This window comes from Ornithorhynchus anatinus, chromosome 10 (genome assembly GCF_004115215.2).
Source record: "Ornithorhynchus anatinus isolate Pmale09 chromosome 10, mOrnAna1.pri.v4, whole genome shotgun sequence".
NCBI lineage: Eukaryota > Metazoa > Chordata > Mammalia > Monotremata > Ornithorhynchidae > Ornithorhynchus > Ornithorhynchus anatinus.
The window spans coordinates 49,944,534-49,951,886 of record NC_041737.1 but is presented as its reverse complement, the minus strand read 5'-3'; the positions used below and the strand labels follow the sequence as shown (position 1 = coordinate 49,951,886).

Genomic DNA, 7,353 nt, shown 5'->3' with positions numbered 1-7,353 from the left:
ACAATGAGGTATCTAAAATCCCAGCAGTTTTTCATTTTGCGTTTCCTCGGAGATTTTGGATTTCCGAACTCAGACGCCCCGCTGTTTGGGTGAGCCCTAATTGCACGCTAGCATGCGATGATGTCAATTCTAAACTCAGAACCTTAAGGGCTCAGCATTCCCGTGGATTCCGAATGTTTTCCCGGTGAGTCTCCTTACCTCTGCAGCCGGGATCTGGTGGTGGTCACCTGCTCTTCAGAGTTAAAAAAGTAAAAAAAACAACAACTAAAGACTGCATATGGCCAACATAACAAATGCAATAACAAAAGCTGCCAGAAAGCAATGCCCCATCAACCCATTACCCCAATCACTCACTTAGGAAGCCCCTTCGACAGCAAGGTAAATAGATTTGGCGTTAAGCGACCTTAACGATTTGCTTAATTGTGGTATTTATTAAGCACTTCCTCTAGTCCAAAGCACTGGGCTCGTTATGGAGGTAGCTACAGATAATCAGATATGACACAGTCTCTGTCCCCTTCAGGGTTCACAAGTGAAATGGGAGAGCAGATATCTTATCCCCATTTCACAGATGAGGACCCTGACACCACAGAGAGGTTCGGTAGCTTGCCCGTGGTCCCACAGCGGGCCATTAAGCAGAACTGGGACTAGAACCCTGATCTACAGAGTCTTAGGGTTCCACGTTCTTCCGTCTTGCTCCCGTGGCTTCCCTTGAGGGCATCTCTAAGGTGCCTCTTTTATGTTTTATAACTGGAGTTTCAGGAAGCCTCTAGGATTTGGGCTCCGTCTTTTTTTTGGGTCCCTTGGGGCTGGTTGGTTGGTTCAGCACCAATTTCAGTTTTCTCAAGATCCCTTTATCTGGGGCTCTGGAGGAACTCTGCTAGAAGGCCCAGAGAATCATGCCCCTCCAAAACACCCAGAGAACCACGGGAAGAGCTGGCTGACTTTGGAAGGATCTGATTCATTCTTTCGGTGGAAAGGCTGAAAAATCACCCATGTCCAAAGAGTACTAAGGATTTGGGAGAATACACCGGGATCAAAAGACACGGTCCCCGCTCTCCGGGGGTTTACAATCTAATGGGTGAAACAGGCAGTCAAAAATGATTTACAAATAGAGGGATCTTACTAGGCGCCAAACGTTCCGTGAAGCACTGGGGTTGATCCAAGAAAATCAGGATCAGACACATTCCCTCTCCCACATGAGGATCACCAATCTTTTTCTCATTTAATTCCAGGCATTTCCTAATTTTATACGCACCAAAAACCAAGCCGGTCCTTCCATATAAAGGTTTGGTTGCGCTCTCCGGTTTAGCTGCCGCAGAATGTGTCTGTTGGGGAGGAGATTGATGTTTTTATGTGCGGTTTATTTTAAGCCCTGGAGTTCTGACAAGTTGCTAGCTGAGACTCCACATGGGTGGGCAAAGAGGGCAGGGAAAAGGGGCACCTAAGGATAGGTTGCCTCCTCGATGACTAGAGCCCTGAAAGACAACGCGCGCCGTCTCGATGTCTGGACCCAACAGCGGCTCCTGTCCTGGGGATGAGAACACCAGAGGGCATTTTGGGTGCAACGTAGTAATGATAATAATTGGCGTGTTTGTTAATCAGTCAATCGAGGGTACTTACTGAGTGCTTACTGGGTGCTCGAGAAAGGACAATACACCAGAGTTGGTAGACACGATCCCTCTCTGGATTGGAAGTTCATTATAGGCAGGGAACATGTCTATCAACTCTGTTTTATTATACTCTCCCAATTGCTGAGTGCAACGCTCTCCGCACGGTAAGTGCTCAATAAATATTGATGGATCCCTGCTCAAAAGCAGCATGGCCTAATGGGTAGACCACTGACCTGAGACTCAGAAGGACCTGGGTTCTAGTCCCATCTCCACCACTTGTCTGCTGCGTGGGCAAGTCACTTCACTTCTCTGGGCCTCAGTTACCTCATCTGTAAAATGGGGATTAAGACCGTGAGCCCCACGTGGGATATGGAAGGTGCCCAACCCGATTAGCTTGTATCTACCCCAGGGCTTAGAACAGTGGCTGGCACATAGTAAGAGCTCAATAAATACCATAAAAAGGAAGTTTCAGTCTGCAGAGGAGCGCACGATAAGAAGGTTGGATAGAGTCCCTGTACCACATGGGGCTCACAGTTTAAATAGCAGGGAGAACAGGAGTTTAATCCCCATTTTGCCAAAGTCACGTAGGCAAGAGGCAGAGCTGGAATGAGGACCTAGATCCTCCGGCTCCTAGGCCTCTGCTTTTCCCACTAGAACACACTGCTTCTAATATACCTGTCTGACCAGCATTTTCCAGGCAAGCAGGACCCCAGTGACAGTCGATGCGTGCTATTTACTCACCAGTGGGCTTCACTGAGCGCTTACTGTGTGCAGAGCACCGTACTAACTGCTTGGGACAGTACAATCCAACAGTTGACAGACACATTCCCTGCCCACGAGGAGCATATTAAAGTCTGGGGGGGGGGGGGACGTATATCAAAATAAATGGCAGCTACTGATTTTCTTCACTCCCTCCTTCACCCGCTGCTTTCTGTCACACCAAGTGGAAGGGTAACCCACTAAGAGGCCCAAAACACGTCCAGTCTAGTTAAGCAACTCTGAAGATTGGGTTCAGTCCTCCCAAAGTTCTGGTCAGAGCCTTCTGAATTTGCGTGAGAAGGAAGGGTGTCCTGGGACTGACAGCGGATGGAAGGGATATCTTCCTTGGGAAGCACGGAGGGCAAACTGTAAGGGACAATATTGGGCTGGGAATCTCAATCACCAGCCAACCCTTTTTGTCACTGATCTAAGTTGAGGGACGGCCAGGAGAAGCTGGTCATCGTGAAAATCCCTTCGTGAGAAGAGCAGCATGGCCTAATGGAAAGAGCCCAGGTCTCGGAGTCAGGGGAGCTGGATCTGTCACACGTGCCTGTTGTGTGACCCTGGGCAAGTCATTTAACTTCTCTGTTCCTCAGTTGCCGCTTCTGTAAAAGGGGGATTGAATACCTCTCCTCTGGGCTGTGAGCTTCGTGCGGGACAGGGAGCTGATTATCTTGTATCTATCCCAGCACTAAGTTCAGTGGTATAGTAAGTACTCAACAAATACCCCAATTTATTATCATTATTATTACCATTTTACCTATGGGACTGTAGGCGACTGAAAGGATCCATCCAAGACTCTCTCCCGGGCATCTGCATCCATATTTTCCAGAGGCCCCGAACTGGCCACTGTTTTAACTCTTCATGTTGTAGAAACTCAATCCAATGAGTCGACTGTATCGGTGCCAAGTCGGGGACATCATCTTCCATGAGTTACCTATATTGAATTGCTTTATGCTAGCTTTGAGAAAGTATTTGAAATCCTTTTCCTGCCCTGTTACGGAGTCTACATGATGACTGAGCTGGAAAAATGAACCTTACTTGGCTGTCGAGCCAGATACCCAAACTACACGGCCTGCTTAATGGAGTCCATACTGGAAAAATGGTATTTTAATGTGGTGGTATTGGTTAGAGTGAGGACGTTTATATGAGTGCCTCAGTTCTTCTCCTCCCTTTCCTCTTCATCCTTTAATTGTTTTCAAAGGATTTTTCCCAGGCAGCATTGATGAAACTTAGTATTTTTTAAAATGCCACCTAACACTGTCCATATCTCAGTATGTCATATCTCCAGATTTCGTAGTCGGGTTTCACATTTAATCTTGCAATCTTTCCACACCTATTTTCTCAGTCAACCAAAGGCTACATGGGCACAACGCGTGGGTGTTGGTGGTTGTATTACGCAGTGGAACGAGAGCTAATTTTGCTTCTCCGCCTCCACTACCAATCGTCCAAAGCAAACAATAATGGGACCCAGTGAAAATAAAGCACGAGAGCATAGGAGAAAAGAGTAAAAGAGGTGTAAATAATGGCGAAGATGAGTCAACGAATGAACAATGCCGGAGAAAAGAGACTGTAATTTTTAGTATGAAGACCGTTTACTTAGCCCTTTTCCTTAACATCTGGATTCGGGACACCTTTGACTACGGACTGTGGTAGATGAGAACGGTAGAAGCCCCACTCAGTTTCTCACTCTGAAAAAAGTAAATGAAAAGAGCTTCGGGTGAAGGATATCATTATGAAGTTCTTGGCCTGAAGTCAGTAATTCTTCAATTCTTCGGTTCCAATCGCACCCCCTCCTCTTGTTTGCTGTGTGACCTTGTGCAAATCACTTCACTTCTCTGGCCTCAGTTGCCTCATCTGTAAAATGGGGATTAATAATAATAATAGTGGTATTTGTTAAGCGCTTGCTATGTGCAGAGCACTGTTCTAAGCGCCGGGGGAGATACAGGGGAATCAGGTCGTCCCACGTGAGGCTCACAGTTAATCCCCATTTTACAGATGAGGTCACTGAGGCACAGAGAAGTGAAGTGACTCGCCCACAGTCACACAGCTGACGAGCGGCAGAGATGGGAGTCGAACTCATGACCTCTGACTCCGAAGCCCAGGCTCTTTCCACTGAGCCGCGCTGCTGCTCTAAGAAAGTTCTCTAAGAAAGCTTCTTAAGAAAGTGAGCCTCATATGGGACGTGAACTGTGTCCAACCTGATTAGCTTGCATCTACCCCAGAGCTTAGTAGAGTGTCTGGTACATAGTAAGCTGTTAACAAATGCCATTAAAAAAACAAAACCAAAACTCAAATTTATGTCCACGATTCCAGGATTGAATCACACAGGCTCAGATGGAAGCACACAATTAATAAAGTTTCATGATTCTTCTGCCTTCAGTGGCCCTCATAAATAAAAGATATCCCTTAGTAGACATTACCAGTGACTGAAACACGGTGAAAGGCTAAGGAGGAGAGAGAGGATTTGACTTCCATCCTGTCTTTCATCTCGCCAATCTCGAGTGGAAGGTCTTTATTTAAGAATCTTCAGTCCGCAAAATAACCTTGTAATTGAAGTCTTAGTATCAAGGCAGAGAGAATTCTGCTACTGGATCTGAAAGATAATTTGCAAGATTTATATTACATCATTCCCATGCTTACTCTAAACGAAATGTGTTTTCAACCAAATCCACTCGGTCTGGCTGAGTGATCAAAGGTGATTAAATCCACGATTTTTTTGCGTTTATTTTATCGGTGTGTTTATCACAACAGAACCCTCCGTCGACAACAATACCACCCAACTATGCACTGGAGTAAGAGCTGGGGGAGACGCTAGATAATCAGATGAGACCCGGTCCCTGTCTCACAAAGGCCTCACGGTTTAAGAGGAAGGAGGAAAAGATATTTAATTCACAGCTGAGGCAACTGAGGCGCAGAGTAGTTAAGTGACTTTCCCCAGGTCACACAGTAGACAAATGGAAGAGTCGGGATTAGAACCCAGGTGCCCTAACGCCCGAGGCTGTGCTCTTTCCACCAGGCCACGCTGCTTCTCTAAACATTAAACAGTCTTCTAAGTGCTTGGGAGTGAACAATATTAGCAAGACACACATCCCCTGTCCCCCAAGAAACTTACAGTTTAATGGGAGCAGGTAGGAAAAAAAAGGTTTACAAGTAGTGGGAGCGGAAGGAAGAATAATGAGAAAGCAGAAAGTAGTTTTTCATACTTTAATGCTTCAAACGGTCCTCATCTAAGGGTGAGGAACGAGACATTAAACCGCAGTTCTCCGTGACATCCTCAGAACATTTTTGAATTAGACCAGCCTTTTAAGTGGAGTGAAATCCCTGCAGTCCTGACATTTGTTCTTGGATCCAACTGTCCCTGCGGGAAGCAGCGTGACCTAAGAGAAACAGCCCAGGCTTAAGAGTCAGGGGACCTGGGTTCTAATCCCGCCTCTGCCACCTGCCTACTGTGCAAATCATTTAACTTCTCTGTGCCTCGATTTTCTCATCCCTAAAATGGGGATTAAATACCCATTCTCCCTCTTATTTAGACTGCAAACCCCACATGGGCCAGGAACAGTGTCAGACTTTATCATTATGTATCCACCCCAGTGTTTAGTACAGTTCTTGGTATATTGTAAGGGCTTAACAAACAGCACAAGCATCATTATGATGATTAAAAGGGCAGCGAAAGGGGAAAACTAAAGAGACCATTCCTACCCGAGGCTGGAACTTCCCTGGGTGAAAATACTGCTGACTGATCTTGGACAATACAGAGTCGCCCTTCCGCAAACTGGGAAGCAACTCCCAGCTGCCAGGCCGCCTTTAACTCCTGACCTCTTCCTTAAAGTCAGAATGGGAATGGTTTCATTCCAACCACCCAAGGCCGAATCTGATCCCCAGAATGAGATGGGGGGGGGGGGGGGGACCCCATCAACTCCCCCCAGAGGCGCCGAATACCCAACGCTTGCTATTTAACGCTCATCAAAGCCTTATTCCTAACTCTGATCTGGTAAGAAGTAACACGTTTTTCATCCCCCCCCCCCGACCCAATCTTTTCCAAAAACGCATTCCATAAATTGTTAGCATCCCTGCCAACCGCTCGAGTCTCTTAGCAAGCCCACATACCAGCTTTAAAGTGTACTTCTCAAAACCCAATGCACCGGGCCTTTGGGATACGTTTATATGATTTCCAGATTCCTATAGCTGTCGGCTTCTTTTTAAAGTCGCAAACGATAAGTTGGGCCTCGGTTGCCTCCATGTCCTTTCCCCTCAGCATCGCTCATCGGTGCGGTTAGGGAAGGACGGATACCACAAGCCCAGCCGAGCAGAGTTCTAGATACAGCGGCTGAGGCAGGGCCGTCTGAATTAAAAATATCCTTCGTTAATCAAGGTCTTGTCTTATTCCGTCGAGTCGTCTCCGACCCACAGCGATGCCATGGACGCGTCTCTCCCAGAACGCCCCACCTCCCTCTGCAATCGTTCCGGTAGTGGATCCGCGGAGTAAACTCGAGTCTCCGCCCTCGTCTCTCTCCCACGTCACCGCTGCCCAGCACAGGTGAGTTTTGACTTGTTGCAAATCGCCTTCCACTCTCTAGCCACGGCCCAAGCTAGGATTGGAAGGGGTGTGTCTCTGCTTGACTCTCCCTCCTGCCGTCGAGGTTGGTAGAATACAGGAAATTCTCCAGGTGTGACCCTGGGAGGATGTTAATCAAAGTAGCTTGCTACTTTTCATTTATGCAGTCAGTCATATTTATGAGCGCTTACTGCGCGCAGGACACCACTAAGCGCTTGAGAAACTACAATATAACAATACAACAGACACATTCCCTGCCCACAACGAGCTTACAATCTAGAATCCTTTAACACCCTAACACAGGCACCGCTTATATCGTGGAGGTCTCAAAGCTGTTCATGAGTTCCACTGAATTCATCGTCCTCACGGAACTACAGTATTGTTATTCCTCTTTCACAGATGGGGAAAGTGAGGCCCAGAGAGCGT

At 47.0% G+C, this 7,353-nt stretch overlaps 1 non-coding gene across 1 annotated transcript; it reads right to left on the bottom strand.

The window, feature by feature from the left end:
- Window positions 1-6,919: 6,919 nt before the first annotated feature.
- On the bottom strand, window positions 6,920-7,057 carry LOC114814874. Its single transcript, XR_003762670.1, has one exon. It is a non-coding gene; the product is annotated as a small nucleolar RNA SNORA7 (small nucleolar RNA).
- Between the last annotated feature and the right edge of the window lie 296 nt (window positions 7,058-7,353).